Here is a 27,867-nt window from a genome sequence, read left to right as displayed (position 1 = left end):
GGCTTCTTGCGCAAGAACTGTTTTACACAAGAGTTCTTGTGCAAAAGTTCTTCCACAAGAGTGCGTCCACACTGCCATGTGCTTTTGTGGAAGAGATGTGCTTTTGCGCAAGAGCATCCATGGCAGTGTGGACGCTCTCTTGCGCAAGAAAGCTTTGATAGCCATTTTGGCCATAGGGCTTTCTTGCACAAGAAACACCTGTTGCCCGTCTACACTGCCTTCTTGTGGAAGGGCTCTTGCACAAGAGGGATTATTCCTCATGGGGAGAGGAATAACTTGCGCAAGAAGCTCTATTTTCCGATGCTTTACTGTAAATTTATTTGCTCAAGAACGTGTGTGCAGTGTAGACACTCTGCAAGTTTTTGTGCAAGAACAGCTGTTCTTGCGCAAAAAGCCTGCAGTGTAGACATAGTCTAACTGTGTTAGATCTCAACAGCTCAGTGGGGCCTCAGTATGAGAGACCTAAGGAAAAGTCAATAGACTTCCAGAAGTGTTGCTGGTGACTTAGTGAGGGTCATTCTTCTGTGGAAATCATTGCTAAACCTGTGACCTGGCATTTTGTTGGGGATGCTGTGTTGCTGGAGGTGCTGTCTTTAGGATAATATGTAAAAGCAGGATCCTGATGACTTGGTGATTAAAGATCCCAGTGCTCTTTACGTAAAAGCAGGGGTGTTAACTCTCCTGGCTATCTTCCAATTCAGATAATTAATTTCTACTTATCTATTCTCTCCTGCCTCTTCAATTTCTACTGGATGCAATCTTCTTCACTTTCTCCCTTGAACTGTTGTATTGTGTTGTATTGTGTTTAAGATGGCCTCTTAAATGGGAAAGACACAACACATACAGCATCACTACTGAGGAATGGTCATTCTTATTTTCACTGTGTTGCCTCCTTAGACTCCATTTGAAATGCAGGAGCCACAGCCTGATAGGAAACAGCTGGTGGGGATTGTAAATTGGGGTTGACCAATGATTAATCCAGACACTGTAACATCACTTTATAGCCTGGGCTTGGGACCCACAAGTGCAGGAATTAGGGGTGAGATGGGTGCTACAGCATGTCTGGGATCCCAACCTAGCACCCAGGGTCCCAGTGGCCTCCCTGCAGCTGCAGGCTCTGCTGCCGGCCCTGCTCCCAGGGATCCAGAGGTCGCCCTGCACTCCTGGGGCTCTGCTGCTGGCCATGTGTGCTGGGGGCTCTGCTGCTGGCTCTGGGCCTAGAGTCCTGGCTGCCAAATGTGCACATGGGATGTGGTCTCTGCTTCAGCCCCATGCACTAGGGGCTCTGTTGCCAGCCCCCAGCCTCAGCTGGGGGAGGGTAGGACAGAGGAAAAGGGGCTATGTCAGCACCCCCACTCTTAAAAATGTTCCAACACCACTTTTGGGACCTGATAGAGAGGGAGAGCTTGCAATCCTCTCCTTTGTTTCCCCTACTCTTTGTTGTGACAAAATCCCAAGAGGTAGGGAAGAGGATTTTGTGTTCTTCATGGCATAGTACCCACAGCAGCGATGGAGGCCTGTCTCATTTGGCCTGGCAGGGCCCCTTTAAGATGGGCAGACTGAAAAGAACAGTGAAGTCTCTGCCTGACCAGTAGGCCAGCTGACTATTAGACTGACCTGAGGCACATCCCCTTCACAATCTTCTGAGACAAATGCAAGTCATGCATATGTGTTTTCCCCTCTGTAGGTACTCTTCTTTTCTGCTCTGCTGTAACTCACAAAGCAGGAGTTTGGTTCAATGGACCCAAATTTGCTTCACTGAAACTTCTGTTCACCCTGCCAAGAAATGACACCTTTCTCGATACGGATATTTAAGCAAATCATATTACTGCGGACTCTCTCTGGGTTAAATTTCCCCTTCTTCATTAAACTTGCAATGACAACTTCATCTCCCAGCTGAAGCATCTTATAAAGGATTTCCATGCCTAGATGGCCTCTAAAATGGGAAAGACACAACACACACATGCACACACAGCATCACATAAGCATATTAAACATGTTCATATGAATTATTAAAGACAATATCACAGCAAAGCTGGCAGAAATATAACCTACATAATTGGCACCAGCGGGCTGCAAGTGTCAGAGAAAAAAACCCCAAGAATTAAATGGGTATCAGAGGAAATCTAAAATAGTTTCTTAGTCTGTTTTCTTTTTGACAAATGAATTCTGTTCAGGGGGTGTGAAGGACTCGTAGAGCTAGTTAACTCTTTATAGGCTGAATTTAGGCAAGCAGAAATTCCCAAGCACTAAGAGTGCATAGATCCTCTTATGCATTCATTTGACCTGTAGTCAGGAATATGCCAGCATTCTAATTAACAATATATATTCAGTAGAAAAGTGATTCAGAGTGTTGGTTTAAGCAGGTATGCATTCAGAGTGTTTGCATTTTCTAAACCCTCTGGAATCCTGGACAGGGAGAAGAGTATGTTTCTCTTCGATTTCTACATTTGGTCTTGACAACCAGAGAACAGCTGGCCTGGGTCTCATTGGTAGATTGTAGATAATGGGAGAAGGAAGATTGTCAGGCCTGTCCTATGCCTTTGAACATGCCAGATTCCCCATGAGATAGAGCCCTGAGTGTGCCAGGAATGCACCCTGCCTGAAAACTCAGCTGCTGAAGCATCCAGACAATTGCCCCTCATCTGTACTTTGACTTTCCTGCAATCAGCTGTGATGTGTGTCTCTACTATTCTCTTTTCCATCTCTATCACTCCTCTCTAGTCTGGATATGTATCACTCTCCTTTGAGCAGAGCTAAAGGTATAGTTAAACATCAGGGCTACATCTACACTGGTGGGTTATTGTGGAAGAATGGCGGTTCTTCTTGAAAGCATCCACACTGCCTACCTGCTCTTGCGCAAGAAGATTTACAGTTCAGTGCGGTAAGAGAGGGCTTCTTGTGAAAGAGCTATTCTCTTTTCTAACAGGTGTAAGCCCTCTTGCACAAGAGCTGTTGCACAAGAGGTCAGTGTGGACCCTCAGCAGGGGTTTCTTGTGCAAGAAAGCCCTATGGCTAAAATGGCCATCATAGCTTTCTTGCGCAAGAGAACGTCCACACTGTCATGGGCGCTCTTGCACAAAAGCACATCTTGGACATGGCAGTGTGAACGTGTTCTTGTGCAAGAACCCGCCAGTGTAGGCATAGTCCTAGACACAGAATGAGAGGCTCTATCCTGGGAAGTGGTGACCAAGAAAAAGATTCAATGGTAATGGTGGTCCTCTGGGACCTTAAAGTCTCTAAGTTACAATGGATAAGCCCCTGACCATTGCTTCCAATGCAATGCTTATGCATATATAATACAAAATGGCAAATGCAATCCAGATGTGTATAAGCAGGAAATGGCAAATAGGAGCCAGGTGATTTTACCTTTGTATGCCATTGAAAGACTGAAACCAAAATACAGCATCCAGTTCTGGTGTCCACATTTATAAAGGGATGTTGAAAAATTGGAGAGAGGGCAGAAAAGACTCACCAAAATGATTCCAGGGCTGGAGTAAATGCCTTACAGTGAAGGCCTCAAAGAACTTTATCTTATTTAAAAGGAAACTAAAAGGTGAGTTGATCACAGTGTGTAAGCATGGACAGAAAATGGCCATGCATGAATGGGCTATTCAATTTAGCAGAGAAAGGTCTGGGAGAATAAAACCAAGGATTGGAAGCTGAATCCAGACAAATTTTAATTATAAAATTAGACACAATTAGTTAGCAGTGAAGCTGATTAACCATTGGAATAAACCACCAAGGGAAGTGGTGGATTCTCCATCTTGCTTTTCTGTATGGTATGCTTTAGTCAAATCCAAGCTGTAGGGCTCCATAACTGTATGAAATGTAATGAACTGGCACTCAGGTTACATGATCTAATGTCCCTCCTGGCTTCAATTCTGTGAGTTTCTCTGTCCTGCTCTTACATTCAGTTTAAGCCAAATGGTGTTGGGGAATACTGTCCCAATAAAGAAATGACAAAGTATGTTTGACATTAGAACACAAATATGCTGTTCAGGATGAAAAACAACTCTTCCTTGTGTAAGGATTTAGCCCAGCTCTACAAAGTGCTAGAAGAGATGACCAGGGCCTACAGCACATCTGGTCGAAAGCAGAAGCAATCCTGACAAAAAAAGCTTTGAGTGTTTGCTGTCCGCTCTTCCACCTCTAACCTCCTGGGGTGTAAACAACCAGTTAGAACTGCTACAGGAAACAAGCAGAGCTCTCTTGTCCTTCCCTCAGGAGCCCACATCCTTCTCACCAGAACGGTTTGTGGAAAAGGGAGGAGAAATGGCCATCAGAGGGTAACAACCAACTAATACTACTGGCTATTGGAGTTTGTCCTTTATTTCATAGGGCAGAGACTTGTGTTTTTCTGCAGATTCTATTAGATATATACATTTGAGTATACTGTTAACTCTAAGCAAGAGCATCTCTTGTTACCTGGGTTTGATATTCTTCAGGCAGTGTCCATTGGCACCTGCAAGATGTAATTAGTTTATGTCTTTATTTCCTTTAAGTGTGTGAACATTAAAATTTGCCCATGCAGAAGCTCTGAATGCCCAGGAATTTCCTTCTTCAAGACAGGCCCAGCAAGGAAAATAACAGAACACCACTAGCCATCACCTACAGCTCCCATCTTAAACCCCTCCAGCGCATCATTGACCATCTACAACCTGTCCTGGAAAACAATCCCTCAATCTCACAGGCCTTGGGAGACAGGCCAATCCTCCCCTAGGCGATGTCTACACTACTAGGTTATTTTGAAATAAGTTATTTTAAAATAATAACTCCAGAAATAACTATTTCAAAATAGCACGTCCACACTACAGTGAAGCCTCAAAATTAGTCTGACGCAGGCTATGTCTACACTGAACGCTTATTTTGAAATAACTCATGTTATTTTAAAATAACAGTGAGCGTCTACACAGCAAGCCCATTATTTCAAAATAATTTCAAAATAATGGGCTTCTTACTCCAACTTCTGTAACCATCCTCATTTCACAAAGAAGAAGGGAAGTTGAAGGAAGAGTGTTCACCCTTCAACTTCCTGCTGCGTAGATAGTGCCAAAAGCTGAGTTAAGGTACTTTGACTTCAGCTACTCAATTAACATAGCTGAAGTTGCATATATTAACTCTACTTTAGCCCGCAGTGTAGGCATACCCTAAATGTGGATATACTACCTCAATGCAGAGCCCCAGGAAGCACTGGGGAGTCATTACTTTGAATGACTCTGAGGAGTAGTTGTTTCAAAATAACAGCAGCTGAGCAACCACACTAACCCTATTTCGAAATAGCAGTTTCAAAATAGGCGACAAAGAGTCCTGTGGCACCTTATAGACTAACAGATGTAGACTACAGACTACATCTATTGGTCTATAAGGTGCCACAGGACTCCTTGTCGCTTTTGCAGATCCAGACTAACACGGCTACCCCTCTGATACTTCAAAATAGGCGTTATTCCTTGTAGAATGAGGGGCTATTATTTTGAAATAAAAAGTGCTATATAACAAAACAATTTCAAAATAACAGGCTTGCTGTGTGGATGCTCACCTTGTTATTTCAAAGTAATAGGAGTTATTTTGAAATAACTCTGTAGTGTAAACATGCCTCTACAAGCTGCAAACCTGAAGCAAATTCTTTCTAGCAGCCACACATAACACCTCAAATATACTCACCGAGCAATTTACCTCTGCAATAAACACCGTTACCAACTCTATCCACTCATGGGGTATGTCTACACTAGCCCCCTCGTTTGAACTAGGGAGGCTAATGAGGGCAACTGAAATTGCTAATGAAGCATGGGATTTAAATATCCCGCGCTTGATTAGCATATTCCCGGCCGGTCGCCATTTTGGAAACTGACTAGCCCGAAGTAACTGCCTGCGTCTACATGCGGCAGAGAAGCGGGATTCCGAGATAAACCCCTTAGTTTGAATTAACTGTTAAACCTCATTCCACGAGGAGTAACAGTTAATTCTAACTAAGGGGTTTATCTTGGAATCCCGCTTCTCTGCCGTGTGTAGACGCGGGCAGTTACTTTGGGCTAGTCAGTTTCCAAAATGGCGACTGGCCAGGAATATGCTAATCAAGCGTGGGATATTTAAATCCCGTGCTTCATTAGCAATTTCGGTTGCCCTCATTAGCCTCCCTAGTCCGAACTAGGGGGCTAGTGTAGACGTACCCATGTATATTAGCGACACCATCACAGGACCTAACCACATAAGCTCACACAACTGCACACTGTGATATTGCCATCAAGTGCCAGCAGTGCCCCTCTTCCATGTATTTTGGCCAAACTGGACAGTCTTTGTGACAAAGGATTAATGGACACAAAACAGATATTAGAAATGGTAATACACAGAGTCCTGTAGGGGAACATTTTAACCTGCCTGGGCACTCATTTATGGACTTAAAAGTAGCCGTTCTTCTACAAAGGAATTTCACAAGCCAACTACAGAGAGAGAGAGTGCAGAATTTACCTTCATATGCAAATTTGACACTGTCTTCCTTGGCTGAACAAAGACTTGAACTGGTTAACATATAAAACCATCTTTCCTTATATTCAACATCCTATTGACATCAAAAGGTAAGTATGGGACACTTACAGCCCACTCAATTAGCCTCATTAGCACCGGGATTATAATGACAGGGTTTTTTTCTTTCTTTCTTTCCCTTCTTATTCTAAGAGTCCCCCTTTTTTTTTCTCCACTCAAAATCGTCTCATCTGAAGAAGCAGATTTTGCCCATGAAAGCTCATGATACTATATATGTATACTTGTTAGTCACTTAAGGCTATGTCTACACTGACAGGTTTTTTCAAAATAAGTTATTTTGAAATAATAACTCCTGAAGTAACTATTTCAAAATAGCGCATCTACGCTACAGGGAAGCCTCGAAATTAGTCTGAGGCAGACTCCCCTAATGTGGATGTGCTATCTCAATTTAGAGCTCCAGGAAGCACTGGGGAGTAATTACTTTGAATTACTCTGGGGAGTAGTTATTTTGAATTAACAGCAGCTGAACATCCACACTAACCCTATTTTGCAAGAACAATTTCAAAATAGGTATTATTCCTTATAGAATGATGGGTTATTATTTTGAAATAACAAGCCCATTACTACAAAATAATTTGAAAATAACAGGCTTGCTGTGTGGACATTCACCTTGTTATTTCAAAATAACAGGAGTTATTTTGTGTCTAGACTAACAGTTCTTCCGGAAAAAGATACGCAAATTGCAAACTGCTTCTTTATTCAGAAGAGGTTTTTCCGACATTTGGCCCATCTACACTGGGCCAAATGTCGGAAAAAACCCCTTTTTCGGAACATCCCTTCTCCCTTGTAAAACAAGGTTTACAGAGATGCTAAAAAATCCACGGCTGCTCTTCCAAAATTTTTTTTGGAAGAGCAGATGTGTTCCTTGGACGTGGCAGAGATTTTCCGGAATACCTCCAGTATCCTGGAAAAACTCTGCAGTCTAGATGTACCCTCTGTAGGTAGTGTAGACATGCCCTAAGGTACCACAGGACTACTCACCGTTTTTAAAGTTACAGACTAACAGGGCTACCCCTCTGAGATGCTTAGTAGTAGCTTTCAAACCTTGTTAAGTCCTCATGAGAAGTTGCTGGTGACAATAGGTTGATTAATAAGAATATTGGTCCTGATGTTAAAACATACATGTTGTGAAGTCTGCATGTGGCTTAAAAAAAGAGGAATCCCATGTTATTTTGTTTCTCTGTCTCCCCAGCTACAATAGTTCATGGATTAGATTTGCTGGGCATAGTCCTAACGTGTCTCTTTGTGCATGTGCATACCCAGAATTTATATATGCACACCTGAAGTAACTGATTCACCTGGGGGGGTCTGTAAATCTGGTGGTTAGTACCCAAATGCTAATCAGTGATTTCATAGATGGGGTCAGTGTGTGTTTGCATGGGTGTGAGAGCACATTTTACTGCACCAAGATTAAGAAGGCACCCTGAGAATTAGACCTTGCAATGAAACATTAAAGTGACGGCATCAAGAATAAAATAATAAATTAAACAAAATCCTTTCTTAGAGTAATAGAACTAAAATAATTTTAAAACTCTGATTTATTTATCACCATGTTCCTTTATGCTATTCATTTCACTTAGCTTGGACCGTGAAATAGACTAGTCTGTGCCAGTTTCTGTTTCTAGTCAAATTTATTTTCTGCTCTTCATGCCCCATGACAAAAATTTTGTATTTGAGCTTCGATCACTGCAGGTGAATATTTAAATGCTGTGGAGAATGAGGAAATTGCGTATATGTGCTTATTTTTAAAGTATATTTCATAGCATTTCTATTCAAGTTATTATAGGCTTTGTGCAACTTTAAATTTTAATTATTTTTTAAAAAATGTATCATATTAAACTACTAGACTGTGTCTTTTGAAAACAAAAACTTGGAATTTTTCTTGCTTTTTTGATGGAGGATATGTTCTGAAACACTCAGTGAAGAATTCTCCCTTGACAAACAATAAATAATAGTTCATATTAATAGAAAACCCTACAAAGCTTTGCATTGCCTGTATGTTTATTAAATCTTAAATGAAATGTGAGCCTTATAGCATGTTTTATGGCCTATTTTAACACTAACTACTGTTTTACTTTAACTAAATGCTTTTGTTGTACTGCATATATTTCAAAACCTAATAAAAAAGAAGTCATAAAAAGGAACTGCACTATACAGTCTAGGTTCCTTTGTTCCCATCTGTTGTAAGGTTTCATATCTGGAGAGAAGCTGAATTCACCATAATTTAGAAACATACTAGTGCTTTAGAACAAAAACTAAACCAAGCCAAAGAAATTTTTTTGAACAAGCTTGTGTTTGGTCGCCAGTATGAGGAGCAGAGCTGCTTTCTTTCATTTTGTACTTTAAGACCAAAATTCTCCTCTTTCAGTTTCCAAACAGCAATTCTCTTTTTTGAATACTAGATTTTCTCTGTGCATGGAGCAGCTACAGGAATTGTGCGTAGCACACATACATATTTGTCAAAGATGTGTTATTGTCCCCTTTAACTGCTAATCCTCCATGAAGGATAACAGCTTACTAATGCTGCTGGCTACTAGAGTTCTTCCTTTATTTTAATTGGTACAGGCTTTTGTTTTTGTGCCTGTGGTCCCAGGTTCAAGTTTGTGTTATAATGAGCATTCAAACTATGCTTGGATGATTTGCTGTAGATGTAAGCAGGATCTGAAGGAATGTGTCTCTTAGAGTTAGCTGGAAGTGGAGAGAGATCCTGGGTGTGTCTATGTAAATACAATTTGCTCCGGCTTTGTTTAGATTTGTTAGATACTCAGCAGATGGAGTGGTATTTTGCTCATTGTAATCAAATTAATTTGTGACCCAACACCAGCTATATTTATATTAAAGGCAGGGATAGCTACTACATGATTACCAATGTTTGTAATTTTGTGGGAATAAAGAAAAATAGGACCGTGCTAACTCGTTCCTAATGGAAGGGCTCACGGTTAGCAGAAATAATCTTGCTAATGCAGGGCCTTGACTTTCAGAGCCCCATGAAGTGTAAGGGAAGATTATTCTGGTTAGGAGTCTCTATATGAAGTCCCTGCCTGGATTGGTTTGACTGGTTTTACCCCCCATTGTTCAAAGAATGGAGCTAAATAAGCATCATTAGGTGCCTCTTTTAATAATGTTAATTGTATTGAAGTTGTTTTACTTCTACCCTGCTTGCTAAGAGTTGAAATCAATCGGAGCTGAAATCATTTGAGACTGACAGGCAAAAATCACAGCCAAGAAGTGGATGACAGCAGATGAATTGTAAGACAGCAGGGTCGTGGCAGAAAGATGTGATGAGCAGCCAGCAGAGCGGTGGAGGCACAATGAGTGGCCAGTAGGGCAATGGCAGTGAGACATATTGACTAGCCAGCTGGGCTGTGCAGAGAGCACTGAGAAGGCAGATGGTGAGTGACCAGCGGAGTGAGAAAGATGCCTCTTTACTCCCCCCCCCCCATGCAGGATAGGAGGTGAACTCTGTGGCTGCACCTCTTAACTCTGGGAGTACGTCTAGACTGAGAGGATCTATCTGAAAAAGATACGCAAAATGCAGAGCGCATTTTGTGTATCTTTTTCCTATACTTTTGTCGAAAGAGGCTTTTCTGAAATTTGGCCCATTTGGACTGGGCCAAATTTTTGAAAAAAAACCCCTCCTTTGAAAACCCCCTTCTCTCTTGTGCAACGAGGAATGCAGGGGCTTTTGAAAGAGCGCGTTTGCTCTTCCACAGAAAAAAGCGGAAGAGCAAACATGTTCCCTGGACGCAGCATAGTTTTATCCCGAACCCCCGTCCCCCACACACAGTCTAACTATACTCTGGGTCTGATCTGACCAAGCTCAGCAACTGTGAATGGGGTGCAGAGAAGGGTTGAGCACGAAAAGGGACATTTAGGTTGTTGACAAAAGAACCTGAGAGGAAAAGGACACTTCCCAATCTACTTGGGGTGAAATGTTTACTCATGGTTTTTGTTTATATATTTTCTCAAATTAATGCCAACTTACTTCCCTCTCTTTTATTAAATGTTTCTTTTCTATGCTCAGACTCTGTGCTTGCGGGTGGGGAAGCATTGCCTCTCAGAGGCACCCAAGGGTGGTGTGTGAATTTTTCAGGTTATTGGGTTGGGTCTTGAGCCAGTTCTGTGTTGGATGGATGGAGAGGAACCCCTAGATATTGAACCTGGCCCTGGCTGCTGCTGGCTCCACCTGGAAGAAAGGTTACATACAGAAAAAGAAGAATATTTTTGCTGGGATATATTTAACTGACTTACAAAGGATCTTAGCAATATTTTTTGCACAGTTTATTCTCCAGATCTAATGAGAATCTATGGTTGTGCCTCTTAAAAGTATATAAGCACATCCAGAACTTACCTAGTTATATAGGCACTTATCTAGCTCCACTTACCTGAGTACTTCTTGCTCTTTAATGATTTTTCCACCTATGGACTAGGTAGTGTTATTACCCGATTGAACAGAGAGGCTAAGTAACTTTACCTGACGTTACACAGGGAGACACACCAGAACGTGATCCTACCACTCTCAAAGCCCCAGTGGAAGCTTTAATGCACGTGACTAGACCATCAACGGTCTTCCCTCAGAAAGCTGACCTGACGTTCTGGTGGGGAGTTGTAGGTGCTATTTTTTTTAATATGGATTATATCGTTTCTGCTCCTTCATCATATTCACCAAGACCCTCTCAAACCGTAAATCTCACAATGCTAATTGATAGAATACAGCCTATTACTACAGGTGTTTTATATACCCTTCTCTGTACAAATTGTACTTTAGCATCTCTCAGTGCTTTGTAGGGCTGAGTAATTAACAGGGGGAGAGAAAAATTAAGAAGCAGAGACAAGGAAGGAAGGATGGGCGTGTCTACACTAGGGAGTTATTTCGAAATAAGTTACTTCAAAATAATAGCTCCCAAAATAACAAATTCAAAATAGCGCTATTCCTTTTCACAAGCTGGAGTTATTATTTCAAAATAATAAGCCCTTTATTTTGAATTAATGGGCTTAGTAGAGTGGACACTCACCTTGTTATTTTGAAATAATAGGAGTTATTTCAGAATAACTCCCGACGGTAGAAAAGCCCGATGTGTCCTCCACTGGTATTTGAAAAGAGTACAAAGTCAATGTGATGGGGAGACACAAGGAGATCGTTCTAGATGGTAGGAGTTGCAGAGGAGAAGGCTCTTGCTCCCACACAGTGACTGGATTTTTCTGGACTGGATTCTATTTGTAAATAGTTCTCCGTGAAAGAGATGTTATTTCCCTTTGAGCCCAGTCACCGTTTTGCATAATAATTTCTTGTAACTGGTTATTTATCCCCAAATACAGTGCCCTCTTCATCTTTAGGCTTGGGGTGCTTGCAAGGGATACAGAAGTACAGCCCCACTTGAATCATTTTGCCCACAAATAACAGAGCATAGTACGAGTAGCAAATTGTTTGTCTGAACTATGGGCTAGAAGCATGTGCCAGCATGCTGGGCAATAGATGAATTTGCATGGTTGGAGAAGGAATCTTGTGGAGTCATCACAAGCTGTGAGTTACACAAAAGCTTTCTGCAAACAAACATCCCATGGAAACTTCACTGTCAGAAATTCATCAGCTAATCTTAACAGGGGGAAACAAATGGAGTTGTTCAGAGAGCAAACCATCTGGCTATGTCAAGCATACAGAACAGAGGTCCTCAGGTGAAAAATCTCCCTTAAATGTGAAACAGCTATAGCTAGAAGTGCATAGTGGTTAGAGCAGACTGCCTTTGCCAGCCCAGCAATTGAGGATGAGGATTTTTCCAACCTGGGGGTTTTGTTACCATGACCAGGTCTACACTAGGGGGCAAAGTCAAACTAAGATATGCAACTCCAGTGATTTGAATAGCATAGGTGGAATTAACTTAAGTAAGTATGGTGTGTGGGGGGGAGGGGAGGAGAAGGGGCAGGTCAACAGGAGGAACTCTCCCATTGACTTCCTTTACTTCTTGTGACCTAGTGGAGTACTGGAGTTAATGGGAGCATGATCAGTGATTGATTTAGCGCGTCCTTACTAGACCCGCTAAATCAGCTCCCAGGTGATTGATCTCCAGATCATCAATCTCCCAGCAAGTGCAGACAAGCCCTATGGGTACCACACTGGCTCTTGACAGCAGAATTTCAGGTTTGGCAGTGTTGTGATTTAATAGCTATTTTCCCAGCTAGGCAAATGGCATCATGGCATGAACACCATTAATCTGTGCATTGGAGTGGGCAGAAAAGTGGAGTATCCAATAGCTGCTGAGCTATTTCAACCCCACTGTAAGGAAGTACAGGTCCATTGGCTTCAACAAAGTGGTGTCCAATGCTGAATTTGATCCATTATTTGTGGTAGATTGGAAGGAAGCTGGAAAATGTGAAAGGGCTGCTCTTCTTGCATTTAGTGGCAAAGCTTCCTTTGATTTCAGTAGAGGCAGGATCAGGCTCTTAGTGTTGTGAATTAAAACATGTTCAGGCAGCCTAGAGTAGTTCTAAAGATAAGCTCCCAAGCAGTAGTCCTTGGAGAATCCACTCTTAGCATAGCAAGGTTATAGCTTGCACCAGCATTTGGCATGGCAATATGACAGCCAACAATGTTCCAGGCAGCTCTCTCCAGTATTAATACATGTTTGTCCTCTTGATCTTTGCTTAATGAAAAAGAGACCTTAATGTATGCAGAGCAGCAGCTGGTGAGTAATGTAGTTCTGTGCAGGGTGGTGTGCTTTGGCATGGGGAAAACCCAAGGGGCCGGCACTGCAAAAGCATAACAAGCTGTTGAATTGCAGTGAATTAATAGATCTGAATCTGTCTGCTGACTTATTCATCAGAAAAGCTTGTATCATGATTGCTTCAACATTGAAGATTTCCCCATAGGTCTCTCTCAGAAAAGATTTGTCTGGGATTTGGATTCACCCCATCTACACCTTATGGGTGGGTGGGACAGAGAGGCAGATCAGTATCATCAACAAATAGAGAGGAGAGCAGCCAAGAGGATAAAGATCTGAAAATCTGGCTACTTATTTGTACTGTTTCACGTGGCCTTCTCTCCTATTTCATCAGCAATCCTGGAAATCTCATGGGAATAGACCAGCGTTTCAGGCCTCCTGCTTCTGGGCCCACCTTGAGGCAGACCTGAGCTTTTAGTATAATGATGATAAGTTATTGGGACTTTTCTGAACCCCTCCAAAAGGGTCTGTGTTTGGAACGATAGGCACATGGAATGCACATCACAGGCAGGCAGAGAAGCAATGTTTGGGATTCAGCCCACCACTCTTTTTTTGCAGTGCCTCCTCCCCCAAGCTCCTCTCACACCAGTATATGCCCCCAAAGATGGACTCTGCTGCCCAGTTAACCAACATGCAGTGTAGTCTTCCTTCATCTCCTGCCTTTGTGAGTTTCCTTCCATAAGGTAGCCAGTTCAGTCCAGCAATGTACTGATTACTGTCCTGCCTTGACCTTTGTTCCTCTTGGACCACAAGGTGTGGATCGCAAACATTCTACATTAATCTGTCTTTGATCCATGGCATTGCCCATCACTGCAAACAAGCCTGCGGGAGTTGGGAAAATGCCACCATGTGACCATCAGGCTAAACAAGTCTTAGCTGATAAAATGAATCCACCCAGATCTTACAAGTGGTACTAGTGACGCAAAATCAAAATGGGCTGTGATCAAAACAACCCAGAGTTGCAGGGAATGGGACGTTCAGGAGGTTGGGATTTTGATTTGGTTCAAAGGCAATGCCCCAGCCTATGCTGCTTTCCTCATTTCCTCGTAGCTGCAAATAGTGAACCAGAGCAAATAGGAGCTGCGAGGCTCCATGGCCGCGGTGCTGGTGAGTAAACAAATTGGCGTGGGCCAGTTAACAGGTTTCTCAAAGTGGGTTCGTGGACCACTTTGAGAAACATTGGAGTGGTTATAGGGCAAATCGTCCACAATACAAACACCACCACTAGTTAGTTAAGCCAGCACTTCTTGCAGACCTCACAGTCCTTTTCTGGCTCATGGACTTTGTGTGTGAGTGTGTGCGTGTGTGCGTGAACTTTGGAACAAAAATAGGGGTTTTAACTACGCACACACACAGACATAAGTCCAACTCATGCAGAAAAGTTCAGAACTGGGTGCAAGTTTTCCCAGTGTGTGGGGATACTGAGATGTGGAGGCTTTGGTTTGACCTTTTATGGGAATGGAACTAGCTCTGAAGTTCAAGAATGGTTCAAATATTCCCAGCATTTAAGGGTGTGTGTGGCCCTACTGAGTACCCTAAAGTGAGAGTGAGACAAACAGTGATCCAGGCTATTGAAGAAGAGTGGAAAACTCCACAGCATAAAGGACACGGAAGGGTGCACCATGTCTGGAACTAAATACTGTGAGTAAAGAAGGAAGAGGGAACAGGATCTAGCCTGTTATTCCAAGTAATGGGAAAGCTGGCTCCCCATGGGAGTGGAAGGGTGATTTGCACCGCATTGGAGGTCAGGGAAAGCTGGTGCTTGGAGTTTCTCACTCCAAGTCAGTAATCTGAGACTAAATAACCTACAGAATCATTTGTACCATGGGTTTTCAGTGTGAAGTGACGGGATTTTAAGGATATTGAACTCAGCCCCTAGTGCAATTACTAGGCAGCTGGCGGAAAATAAGTCTTGGCAGATATAGTGTAAGGGTTCAGTGCTCTGTGAAGCTTGTTTCTGCTGAGGAGGTATCAGGCAAACACCATGGAAGAAATTACAGCTCCTCCATTGCTCCTGATCACCTGAAATAATCAGAAATGTTTGAAGTGGTTGCTTCAATTATTTTTTAAGTGTAAAAAATCAAAACAGCTTCTCTCTTTCTCTCTCATATTATGCACATGCACATATATATAACTGACAAACATTAATTTTGGGGTGCATTTGGTGACTTTTTGCACATGAAAGGGAGATATCGATGGCGTTTGGAACCACCCGCTGCTCTATACAACTCTGATAATGTGCAAACCCTCTACACACCTCCTGTTATTCCAGTGCTGAACCAAATGGCTCTGCCATTTGACTTCAAACATGGCCTTCAAGCACTCCTTGCTATTCCACACCAGTCCCTACACACTGTTGTGCCAATGCCAGTGTAACTTTCACCTTCAGAACCCCCCTTTTTTTCTAGCTTCATACTCCCAATGCACCAGGCTGTCATCACCCTCTGCTAGTTGAATCCTCTGTCTCATGCAGAAATAGATTTAAACTGAGCTGTGCTCAATCATGTAATATGACAAAATAACATCTGAGTTGCCTGATTTGAGTCCAGGACTTCTGAGGGGAGAAGGTAATGAAAGTTTCTGCCCTCCTTCCATGGTCCATGAAGTATCTTTTGCTTAAATTGTTTATTTCTGGAGTCTGGGGACAGAAGGCTGTAAAGATCCCACATGGATGGAGCCCTTTCTATTGACTTGTGCTCTGCTCTACAACGGATATACTTGCTGTGCAGTCTGCTAGTATGAATTAGCCCTTGCTTGAAACTTGTACCAAGTGAGGCAATAGCTTGACTGGTAGCTGGGTAGCATTCTCCAGTTTTTATTAACAGGAGCCAAGAAGATGGATAGTTGTTCCTGGGTCCTTCACTGTCAGGGACAGCAATGCTAGATGAGGTTATAACGAGTTCTATAGACAAGACTTCCAGTCTAAATGGGTAATTGCATCACCTAGAATTAAAGCACTTTATATCCCTGTGTAGTTGGCTACTCCTAGGAAGCATAGTAGATGTTCAGTGGCCATGCCTTGTAGGAAGTGCATTAAAGCCCAGTCAATTCAGGTTCAGTGTTGGCATAAAACCTGAGGAGGAAAAATACCCCTCTTCTTATTCCCCCAGAGAATGGAGAAAATAACAGAGGAGATTTGTTACAGACACAATACACTGCACCACACACTCCCAGTGACTAATGATTAAGAAGGGGCATAAAGCTCTCTAGAAGTGACCCACTTCCATGCTATGTAAAACTGATTTAGCTGCTGTTAGAATGCACTTTAAGATACTGCACACTTCAAGGAAAAAATTGAGTGAAATTAATGCTGGGGAAAGGTACTAGCTTATAGAGACCAGCTGGGAGTAGAATTAAAAGGGAAAAGAGATGAAAGGTGCCCTATTGACAGCACTGGAAATCGTTGCCTCATGTTAACCTGTACTGAGTATAAGGTGGGCAGTGACAGGGCAATCCCCCCGCTCTCCCCACTGGATCATCAGTATGTCTCATTTTGGACAGATGTTTAGAGTTCTAAGGTGTTTAGAGTTTTGAGTTGATGCTAATTACACCAGCCTGCTCTGGTTGCTAAAATGAATAAGCGGGACATATCTACACCTCTTCATAGGGTCTTAATATTTGAAGTTCACTCAAATGACAACAAGGGACTTTTTCCAAACCTAAATACTAATTCATATCCATTTTTCTGGCTTTTTTCTACCCCCAGAATTACAAACTTTCAGCAGCACTGTGTCTGGAAGTTTTATTTCTGACGTATCACGTCCCAGTGATAATCTGAGATGGAGGTCAGCCCAAGCATTTCAACGAGACAATTTGGATCTACAAATCTGAACCACCGTGAATTACGGATGTGAATCCTTCTCCATAGTTTTGGTTCCTTGTAAGATCTGAACTGATAAGGGACATATTTTCCAGTTCAAGTTTCTCTCTCTTTAACTCCCCTCTCCACCCTCCTCTTCATAGATTACAGGACCAAAAGGGACCACTGTAATAATCTAGTCTGACCTCCTATGTAACACGGGCCATAGAACTTCCCCAAAATAATTCCTAGAACAGATCTTTTAGAAAAACTTCCACCCATGATTTTAAAATTACCAGTGATGGAGAATCCACCACAATCATTGGAAATTTGTTCTAGTGGTTCATTACTGTCACTGTTAAACATTTATGCCTTAGTTCCAGTCTGAATTGGGCTAGCTTCAATTTCCAGCCATTAGATCATGTTATACTTTTCTCTGCAGATTGAAGTGCCCATTATTAAGTACTCATTCCCCATTATGTTCTTACTCTTATTAATTATATCACTAATTCATATTGATGGAAATGTTTAAATTCTATGAAAAAGAAAGGTTTAGGAGCTCAGGTCCAGATCTTTGAAGATCTTTGGGCTCCTAACTTCCACTGAAATCTATAGAGTTAGGAACATAAATACCTTTGAGGCTCTGGGCCCAAGTGACTCTTCAAGGAACTGGAGGATAAATAGGGTTAAAGAAGTCAGAAGGACCTGACTGAGGCAGAAACGGAATTTAACACTAAAATTTAGTTATCAGCTGGATTTTTTTAAACTTCTGCCTTTTATCTTTTCTTTGAAAACTGTAATGTAAACATAGGGACTCAGGAGTGAAAGCTTAGATACATCCATCTGACATAAGAAATATCTCAGTTAATCTGCAAATGTCTCTTGAGCATGAACTCAGTCTGCTCTTTTTAAAAGGCAGTGAAACATTATGTGTTCAGGTCACACCTTGCTTACCCTTTGGGATGAGTTTGGGCACCTTGCTTACATCTTATATGCTCATCTGGGTTACAGCAGACCTATGGTCTGGTTCTAGGTGTGGGGAACAGCCCTCTGCCTGGGACACTTAGGGTGCTTCTATACAGCAGCGTTATTTCAGAATAACGGCCACTATACAGAAATAAAAATACAAGCATCTACACAGCAATTCTGTTATTTCAAAATAAATTTGAAATAACAGATGGCTTATTCTGACTTCTGTAAACCTCATTCCATGAGGAATAATGCCTATTCCGATATAGCTGTTTCAGAATAGCAGTAGTGTGGATGCTCCACTGCTGCTATTTTGAAATAGCTCCTCCCGAGGGCCATTCAAAGTAATTACTCTTCAGTGCCTTCTGGGGCTCTAAATCGAGGTAGCACATCTACATTAGGGAATCCTGCCTCAGACTAATTTTGAGGCTTTCCTGTAGTGTAGAAGTGCTATTTTGAAATAAACTATTTCGGAATATTTCTTCTGGAATAGCTTATTTTGAAATAAGTGTGCAGTCTAGGCGTACCCTTAGTAAGTCCACTTCCCTCTGACGGCATTATAAAGCAAACAAAAGGGAAATCCTTTCATGGTCCTGAAGAAACTCAGCCCTCTTCCTTGGAAAGGGAGATGGAAGATGTCTGACCCAAGGAAGTCTTGGCATTGACTCTTCTGTGTGGCTGAAGGCCAGGGCTTAGGCCTGAGAGTTTCAATAATAACAAAACAGACTGGTTTTTCTTGTTCCTTAGAGGGCTTGAGTGGGTGGCATTATCAGTCAGGCCATAAGTCAGTGAGAGCCAGACAGCCCCACGCTGGGAGCTTTGGGCCCTTGTCCACATGGGCAATCGTTTCCTTTTAGCCCCCTGCAGCTTTGTCCCTGCCAATGGTACTCACATGCATAAAGTTCATATAGCTGTAGGTACCACTGACTTCAAAAGGGATTGTTAGAGTTAAATTCCTGTGTGGTAGGAAATCGGAAATTTTCTGAACTTTTCAGTTCATTAAAATAATGTTGATAGTTCAAGTCTTCATTCTGGTTTGGTATGTAACTATGTTAAATTATTGAAATTCATCAGTAGTTTAAAATTCTACTTCTGCAGAAAGTGATCTAGGGGTCATAGTGGACCACTAGCTAAATATGAGTCAACTATGTGACACTGCTGCAAAAAAAGCAAACGTGATTCTGGGATGCATAACAGTGTTGTGAGCAAGACACAAGAAGCCATTCTTCCATGCTACTCTTCATTGATTAGTTCTCAGTTGGAGTATTGTGTGCTGTTCTGGGCTCCACATTTCAAGAAATATGTGGAAAAATTACAGAGGGTCCAGAGAAGAGCAACAAGAATGATTAAAGGTCTAGAGAACATGAGCTGTGAGGGAAGACTGAAAGAATTGGACTTGTTTAGTTTGGAAAGGAGAAGACAGAGAGTGGTTTTCAGGTATCTAAAAGGGTGTCACAAAGAGGAGGGAGAAAAATTGTTCTCCTTTGCCTCTGATGTTAGGACAAGAAGCAAGGGAGGTTTAGGCTGGACATTATGGCTATGTCTACAGTATAAAGCTTTATCGGAAAAAGGTACATTAATTACGCTCCTCAATTTGTGTACTTTTTTCTGATTTTTTTTCAGAAGAGTCTTTTCCGAAATTTGGCCCGTATACCCTGGGCCAAATTTTGGAAAAAAAACCCCCTCTTTCAGAAATGCCCTTCGTCCTCATGGGAGGAGGAAGACAGGGCTTCCGAAATAGCACATCTGCTCTTCTGCAAAAAAAGTGGAAGAGCATATGTGTTCCCTAGATGCAGCGGAGATTTTCCAGGATACCGTATCCCAGAAAAATCCTGTAGTCTAGACATAGCCTAGGAAAAACTTCCTAACTGTCAGGGTGGTTAAACACTGGAATAAATTGCCTGGGGAGGTTATGGAATCTCCATCTCTGGAGATATTTAAGAGTAGATTAGATAGACATCTATCAGGGATGGTCTAGACAGTGCTTGGTCCTGCCAAGAGGGCAGGGGACTGGAATCAATGACCTTTCAAGGTCCCTTCAAGTTCTAGTATTCTATGATTCTATGATTCTTGACTGGCTTTATCTAGAACAGTGTTTCTTAAACTTTTTAAGACCGAGGAACACCAAACAACATTTTTTTTATGAGGAACACCAAGGATTTTTTGTTGAGAGAAAAAAAAAAGGGAGCGGGGGAGGGGAATTATAGAGGGGAAAAAAAGTCATCTGCTCCTTTAAGGGCAGCCATTTTGAACTCTTTTGTTCTCCGCAGCACACCTCTGACTGCCTCTTGGCACACCAGTGTGCTGCGGAACACAGTTTAAGAAACACTGATCTAGAGCAAAATATTTCTGGAAGGTCATATACTGGCACTGGTAGGGGGAGAAGAGAATTAACTCACAGTAAATGAAATTCAGTAGTACTTTATGCACACATATCATTCCTTTATGAGGACTCAAGTAATGGCATTGTACTACATAAAGAATTGGAGACATTCCTTATTAACTGTTGCAGGCTAAATCAACTGGTCCTCTGGGCTTAAAGCACAAGGCTCGATTTTCCCAATTATCCTTTTGCTTTGGGTCAAGTCACTGAAAATATTATTCAAGTGCATAAATCTAGCTAACTTTTTGATTATTTACAAACTATTTGATTTGTTAATCTGCTGTGGCTCCATAGATGACTGCATTGTTAGAAAATAACATTCTTGTTTGTTCTAAATGATGTATCTTTCACTTTCATCAAATGCTCTCTTCATTATCGGAACAGAAGAGGATCTCTAGGACCATATTCTGTGTACAGTTCCTTTGTCCTGTAATTGTCAAGTCCTCTCTTTTGCTACACTCCAGTTAAAGGTCTATTTGCAACTTGAGTAGATGGACCTGTGCTAGCTTTAATCTAGCTAGCACATTTAAAAATAGCAGTGAAGATGCAGCAGCAAGTGTGTCAGCATTAACTGTACAAACCCATCAGGGACTCTGGGTACATACTCATATTATTAGCCTGCACTGCAACCTATCCTGCCATTTCTTCCTTGTTATTTTTAGACATGCCAATGTAAGTGCTAACAGGTGGATTCAAACCTGGACTATCTAGAGCTTAGTGCAGGAACCTCTCCAGCTTGAGCTATAAAGCCAGCTGGCTCTTTGCTTATGCTGTAGAGCTCACTCATTCTTATCTCTCACTGTAAGTGGTCTGAGTGCCACTACATGGGACATGGAACCACACCCAGTAGGCGTGTGGGTTACACTAGTTGAATTAAAGATAGCAAGGATATGCCACACCACACAGCAATCACACTTCTTAATGCAGTGTAGACATATCCTTAGAGTCCACACCTGGTGTCATTATAGTCAAAGGGAAAACACCCTGTGACTGCAACAGGAATGGATTTGGGCCTTTAATCCTATCCTTTCCATAGAGACACTTCAGACTGGGACTGAGATAAGTGGTTTTGGTTTGGTTTTCCTCATCTTTCTAGGTTGACCAAAGGGTTAAGAACTAATTCTGCAAAGCCAACTGATGCTGACGGGGAACGAGCAAAGCAAATAAAAATGTTGCTTTCTCATTTTTTGCAGCATGGAGCACAGCACATCAGGGCAAGGGGATAGAGAGGTGCGCTGAAGCTGTGAGCACTGTCGAGTGGAACAGCGCGAATTCTTCATTACTCCCCCCCCAACTCGGCTGCTCTTTCCCGGCTTACCCTTTCCCTTTCTCTTTGAATCTAATTTATTGCTCTACTAAAGTATGTCCTGCTGTTCAATAGGGAGAGAAACCTGGCATTCTGTGTATTAATGGCTCAACAAATGTTCTGGAAGACTGGGGCATAGCAGACACAACATGGAAGTCCTCCATTTAGAGAAGAAAACCATCAGAATAACATCAGCTTGGCTTTGCTCCGAGCAGCCTCTCGATGTCAGTGGGTAATGAGTTACTTTAGTTCTGAAACTGAATAATGTGCAAAGAGCAGACGGGTAATAGAATATTAGCTGGCATCCTGGGGCATGCAGCACTAATATATTTATAGTTATATCATCTCTTGCTGGAAGGGTCTAAATCTGCAAGACCGTAGAAGGACCCGACTCTAACGCGCTCATGGAGGAGGAGGAGTTTGTGCCCAAGATGCCTTCATCATGCCTTGTTTCTAAAGCTGTGGGATCTGATCTTGCTCACATTTTGACACAACTGTTAGGGTATGTCTAGACTACCGTGTAGATGAGTTTACTAGACATAGGAAAATGAAGCAGCGATTTAAATAATCGCTGCTTCATTTACATGAAAATGGCCACCGCGCTGTGCCGATCAGCTGTTTGGCGGCACAGCGTGGCAGTCGGGACGCGCCACGGTCGACAAGGGAAGCCTTTGTCGACCGCTCCAGTATGCCTTGTGAAATGAGGTTTACCAGAGCGGTTGACAAGGGCTTCCCTTGTTGACCGTGGTGCGTCCAGACTGCCCCGCTGTGCAGCTAGACAGCTGATTGGCACAGTGTGGTGGCCATTTTGATGTAAATGAAGCGGCGATTATTTAAATCACCGCTTCATTTTCCTATGTCTAGTAAACTCATTTACATGACTCCGTTGATGGAGCCATGTAGTCTAGACATACCCTTAAAGACAGTGACAACAATATACCTACAAGCTCTGCTTGCTGAGTGCAAACAAAATCATGAGAAAAGTTGGATTTCCATTAGCTTAGAAGTTGGTCCCATTCTATATGCTCCCACTGTTTCATGGATTCCTTGTGACTGCTATATCCCAATGGACTGTCCCCTTGTGACTGCTATGGATGGAGTGGCCACCAGGACACCTGGAACTCTTTCTTCCCTGTCCAGTTTTTTCAGAAAAATGTCAGTTTTTCTGAAAGAAACCACAGTCTAGACGCACTCCTAGAGCTCTGAAAGTTGAGCCTCTACTTAGCAAGCTTCTTTCTGCTGACTGTGAGCATTCTCCTTTGGAACAAGCACAGTTCTACTTCTCTGTATTCCCACAAAATTACAAAAATCGGTAACCATATTTTAGCTACCTGTCGGGGGTCACCCCTCATGCTCAGTGTTGCTGCCCTCATCTGGGGCATCATCCAGCCCTCTTGGGCCTCGGCCTGAAGCATGATGCCCCTTTTTAGGGGAAATATGGCCCACTGGCCTATTCTCAATGTCCACTGCCCCTGCAGTAGGGGAAATACGGCCTCACGGCCTAGTCCTCAACACGCAGGCCTGGAGGCCTAGTCCCAAAGTTCACTGTCCCTGCAGTAGGGGAAATACGGCCTCACGGCCTAGTCCTCAATACGCAGGCCCAGAGTCCCAAAGGGTATGTCTACACTACCACCCTAGTTCAAACTAGGGTGGTTAATGTAGGCAACCGGAGTTGCAAATGAAGCCCGGGATTTGAATTTCCCAGGCTTCATTTGCATATTGCCTGGTGCCGCCATTTTTAAATGTCCGCTAGTTCGGACTCCATGCCCGTGGCTACACGCGGCACGAACTAGGTAGTTCGGATTAGGCTTCCTCGTTCCAAAGTTCCAAAGTTCTTTATCCCAGCCCCCCACTCGCTGGGGCCTCGGGCAGCAGGGGTAGGGGGTCCCAGGCCCTCCCTCTCCACTGGGCCCTGACCCAGGGCCCTATTAGTGGCGGGTGGCTCCCACCACTGGCTCGGCGCGGGTTCCTCTCCGCAACGCACCGAGCCCTCAGGGGCCTTTCCAGCTCCCTGCCCTGGGTTGCTTTCTACCCCCTGCCCCTGGCCCGTCGCGGTCCCACCTATTGATGTTGGTCGGGTGGCTGTCCTGGCACTTCCCCAGTCAACGTCGGGGTTGGCAGTGTGCGGTCCGGTGCCTGGATCAAGGGGGGGCCGGTAGGCGGCTCTGGTGTTGGGGGCAAACCCGGCTTGGGCCTGGCAGCAGCACGTTCAGCAGTCCTGGCGACTCCCTCTCTGGTAGTTGAGCACTAGCTCCAGCTCGGGCCGCCCCGTCTGAGCAGGCCAGCAGCCTTTTATACCTCTGCTCCCCTCGGAGCATGCCCAGTAGGGCTGTGTGGGTTGGGCTCTCTCTGCCCCCGGCACCAGGTGGTTTCCTTGGGCTTGAGTGCGGGGTGGGGCCGCCCCGTCACACTACCACTGGATTTAATGCAAACGTAGTTGTTGTTGGGTCACAAATTAAATTGATTACAATGAGCAAAATACCACTCCATTTGCTGTATTTCTAACACATCTAAGCAAAGCAGGAATAAACCTTATTTATGTAGACCTACACAGGATTTCTCTCTTATTCCAACTAGTATTCCTTCAGATCCTACTTACATCTAAAGTACCTATGAAACTTCCATCTCTAGATGATCAGTTCAAAAGTCATTTCAGGTTGGTAATGAGCAAAAGTTGTTACATTCGGATGGCCCTCTGCTGAGAGAATTACGGATTTTCTGTTGAGTTAGTTGTGGGTTCCTGCTCATATCATAAAAAGCGTCATCACCACTGATATTGTGCCCCCCTTCTGGCAATCTCAGCCGAGGGACTAAGGTGCGCATGAGCTCAACTGCCCTCTCAGTCCTCCAAGAGGTCCTTTTCAAGTCAGAAGCACATTAGCAGAAAGAAGGGTTTATGGGAAGCCTGCACTAATACAACATATTTTCTGTGAATAAACAGCGAAAGAGTTCAACTTCCAGGACTGACAATCTAGCACCAAATTCATTCAAAAATATTCAAATAATCAAGCCTTCTTGACTATGGAGTGGGAACATGGTCAAAGGACACTAGCCCTTATTGCAATATTTATGGATGATGCATATAATTTCTCTTCAAGTTAGGTTTTGTGAAACTGCTTTTTAATATATACAAAACTTAAATTGTGGGTTTAAACCACTTGACAATTTAAATGTAAATGTCTTTAAAACTGTGCTGTATGAAAGATTTGGAAAATGGGTATCTCTAAAATCTGTGATACAGTTATTATATTGCAAATGAATAACTAGTGGAAGTGTTCTTTTTACAAGTGGAGTCAATTTAGTTATGGAAGAAGGGCTCTCTATAAAGTCTATGAGCCAAGAGAAGCTTAGCTTGCTAAATCTCTTTCTATGTATTATTGTATATCCCATCATTAATCCTCAAAGTTGATTTCCATGTGCATGTCAAATTCCTGATGAAATCAGTGAGAACTTGCAACAAACAAGCAATTCAGGATTGGGCAGTTAGTCTGCAGAATGTTTTAAGCATGGAATACTTGCCTACCATTCTTAAGACTTTTGTATCTCTCTTGGCTCCTGGAAGTCATTAGCTCTATCTCTGTTACTGAATCCAGTTGATATGTTTTCATCTTTCTCCCAAGGTGGCGTTAGTTATTAGAAAGATTATCCCAATTATTGTAAGTAGGACTTGCATCTTGATTCAGCTGCCTCCAAATTGCTTTGGGAGTTGTGCAAAATTGTGACATCATGACACTGTATTGTGATGCGGTAACATTGTGCATTATGACATCAAGAAATGCTGGCATCACAATATGATTTTTTTTGCTGTGTGAGAAAACATGAAGATGTTTCATGGCGATGATACATGAAGCAATGATTGCAAAAGGCTGCAGCCTGAATAACATTAAAGACGTCTATTCACGAATCTCTAGGTGGTAGACTAATTGGGTGTTTATTTAAAATTCATAGGTGAAATTCTCTGGCCTATGTTTTATAGAAAGTCTGACTAGATAATCCAGTAGTTCCTGTTGACTTTAAAATCTATGTATATATGAAAAAAAAAAAAAAACCAAAACCCAGCACAGCTAACACTGAGAGCATGTCTAAACTACATCCCTCTTTTGAAAGAAGGATGTAAATTAGGCAAATTGAAAGTGCAAATGAAGCAGGAATTTAAATATTCAGTGCTTCATTTGCATAATCATGTTGAAAAAGGGTATTTTGAAAGTGAAACCACTGTTCTTTTGAAAAAAAATCCCTATTTTGAAAGGAAGTACAGGATCTTTCAAAAAAGGGTTTTTTCCCCCGAAAGAACTGCGTCTAGACAGTGGTTTCACTTTCAAAATACCGTTTTTTGGAAGAATGCTGTCATGCAATTATGCAAATGAAGTACAGGATATTTAAATCCCCGCTTCATTTGCACTTTTGATCTGCCTAATTTACACCCTGCTTTCAAAAGAGGGATGTTGTTTAGACATAGTGTGAGTGAATAACTTAAAAAACAACAAATAGTCCAGTAGCACCTTAAAGACTAACAAAACATGTAAATGGTATGATGAGCTTTCGTGGGCACAACCCACTTCTTCAGATGACAGTATTACCATCTGAAGAAGTGGGTTGTGCCCATGAAAGCTCATGATACCATCTACATATTTTGTTAGTCTTCAAGGTGCTATAGACTATTCGTTGTTTTTTAAGTTTTTTTGTTACAGACTAACTCACCTACCCCACTGAAACTGAGTGAATAGTTCACAATAGAAAAAATATATTTAATTCAGTTCTTTCTCTTGAATGATCTACAAACCAACTGTATTTCATAAATCATTGATTGTGATTGTGATTGTGATTATTCTGTAAATGTTCAGCACAAATATATTTCAGCCTCTGGGTTGCTTGTGAACTGTTTACAGTGGATATTGTTTTGATAATTATAATTTACTGTTTGGGTTGTTTGGATTAGTTATAGTGCTCAGCATTCACATTGTACATATCAGTTCTTTACTGGATGATCCTAACAAAGTTAGATTTTTGAAGTGAATACTCATCACAAGAAATTCAACCCCCACTTGTGGGAATATTCTACAATACTCACTTTATTCCTGCTGGTACATTTGTTTGCCAAGATATTGTGGAAAGCAATAGCAAAGAAGACATCAGCACAATTAAAACAAACCCAGTAGAAAACCTGTCCATAGAAAATTTTCTACTTAGCTGCCATCAGAATGAGCCCAATGTGATACAGAAATGCTGTCCATTGATATGCACACTGTGGTATGTTATCCAGTGATAAACTTGTTTCAAATAGGACAATAGACACAAGAATTCAATTTAGGTTGATGAATGGATAGCACAGAATCTATGGAATTTCTGAAGGTCAATCATGGGCTAGAGAGACATGTTACACATAATTTTAAGACACATAACCCTCCTAGCGTTCTCTGTTCTTGCATTCCACACTCATGAGAGAAGGAATCTATGGAATAGAGACAGTAACTGAGAGACATCAATCATTTAACTTGGAACTTTGAGCCTTGGGGCCATGCCGAGTGGAAACTGATCAGCAAGACCTGGCTTTATCTGTACTTGGAACATTTAATGCATTAAGTCAGTCCTTTATGAGTTTAACCCTCCAATCCAGAACAACAGTTGAACAAGGATTGAAACCCACCAAGTCTGTGTAGCATTGGTGTCCTGGCAAACATCCACTTCCTTTGTATGTAACGGAGGACCTAATCCAAAGCCCACTGAAGCTGGTGAAAACTCTCCCACGGACTTTAATATGAGTTGAACCAGACTCCAGTGTTCCTTGTAGGATGAGCGCTTGGGCGGATACCCTGGAGAGATTCAAATGCCGCCCATCTGATTAGCAGAGTGCCCTCAGCCAGCAGCATGTGTTTCTACTGGTGGTACACATCCGCACATGCCTCAGTTCACATAACAAAATGTATTCTGCACATGGATGGAAAATTTAGAGGGAACATTACAGACTAAGTTTTGTGGTACCATTTTGGCATTAAGCTTGTCCCTTGTTGTCAGCCCTGAAACTTTCAACTTTTAGAGATGGTCCTTATTTGAGATAAGGAGCCAGGCTTAGTGGCAAGCTGATTCTAATGCTGTGTGTGAAGACTGTTTTTCCTGTTCCTGTTTTAGATTTGTTCTGCAGGGACTG

The 27,867-nt window shown here is 42.4% G+C and overlaps 1 protein-coding gene across 2 annotated transcripts in view; it reads right to left on the bottom strand.

Moving 5' to 3' along the window:
• KLHL25 (kelch like family member 25) overlaps positions 1–25,410 on the bottom strand; it is a 101,314-nt gene extending 75,904 nt beyond the window's left edge. Inside the window, exons 1-3 of one of the 2 annotated variants that reach the window (XM_075897040.2) lie at positions 25,243–25,410; positions 4,429–4,465; positions 1,618–1,776 (exon numbers count right to left, since the gene is read on the bottom strand). The gene's annotated coding sequence lies outside the window, so the exon portion shown is untranslated. The remainder of the gene's footprint in view (positions 1–1,617; positions 1,777–4,428; positions 4,466–25,242) is intronic. The other variant, XM_075897041.2, reaches the window with a different exon arrangement.
• Positions 25,411–27,867: the final 2,457 nt, after the last annotated feature.

Source organism: Pelodiscus sinensis, chromosome 14 (assembly GCF_052426305.1).
Source record: "Pelodiscus sinensis isolate ZL-2025 chromosome 14, ASM5242630v1, whole genome shotgun sequence".
Taxonomy (NCBI): Eukaryota; Metazoa; Chordata; order Testudines; family Trionychidae; genus Pelodiscus; species Pelodiscus sinensis.
Note: the sequence above shows the minus strand (reverse complement) of the source record. Positions and strands in the feature narration are given on the sequence as shown.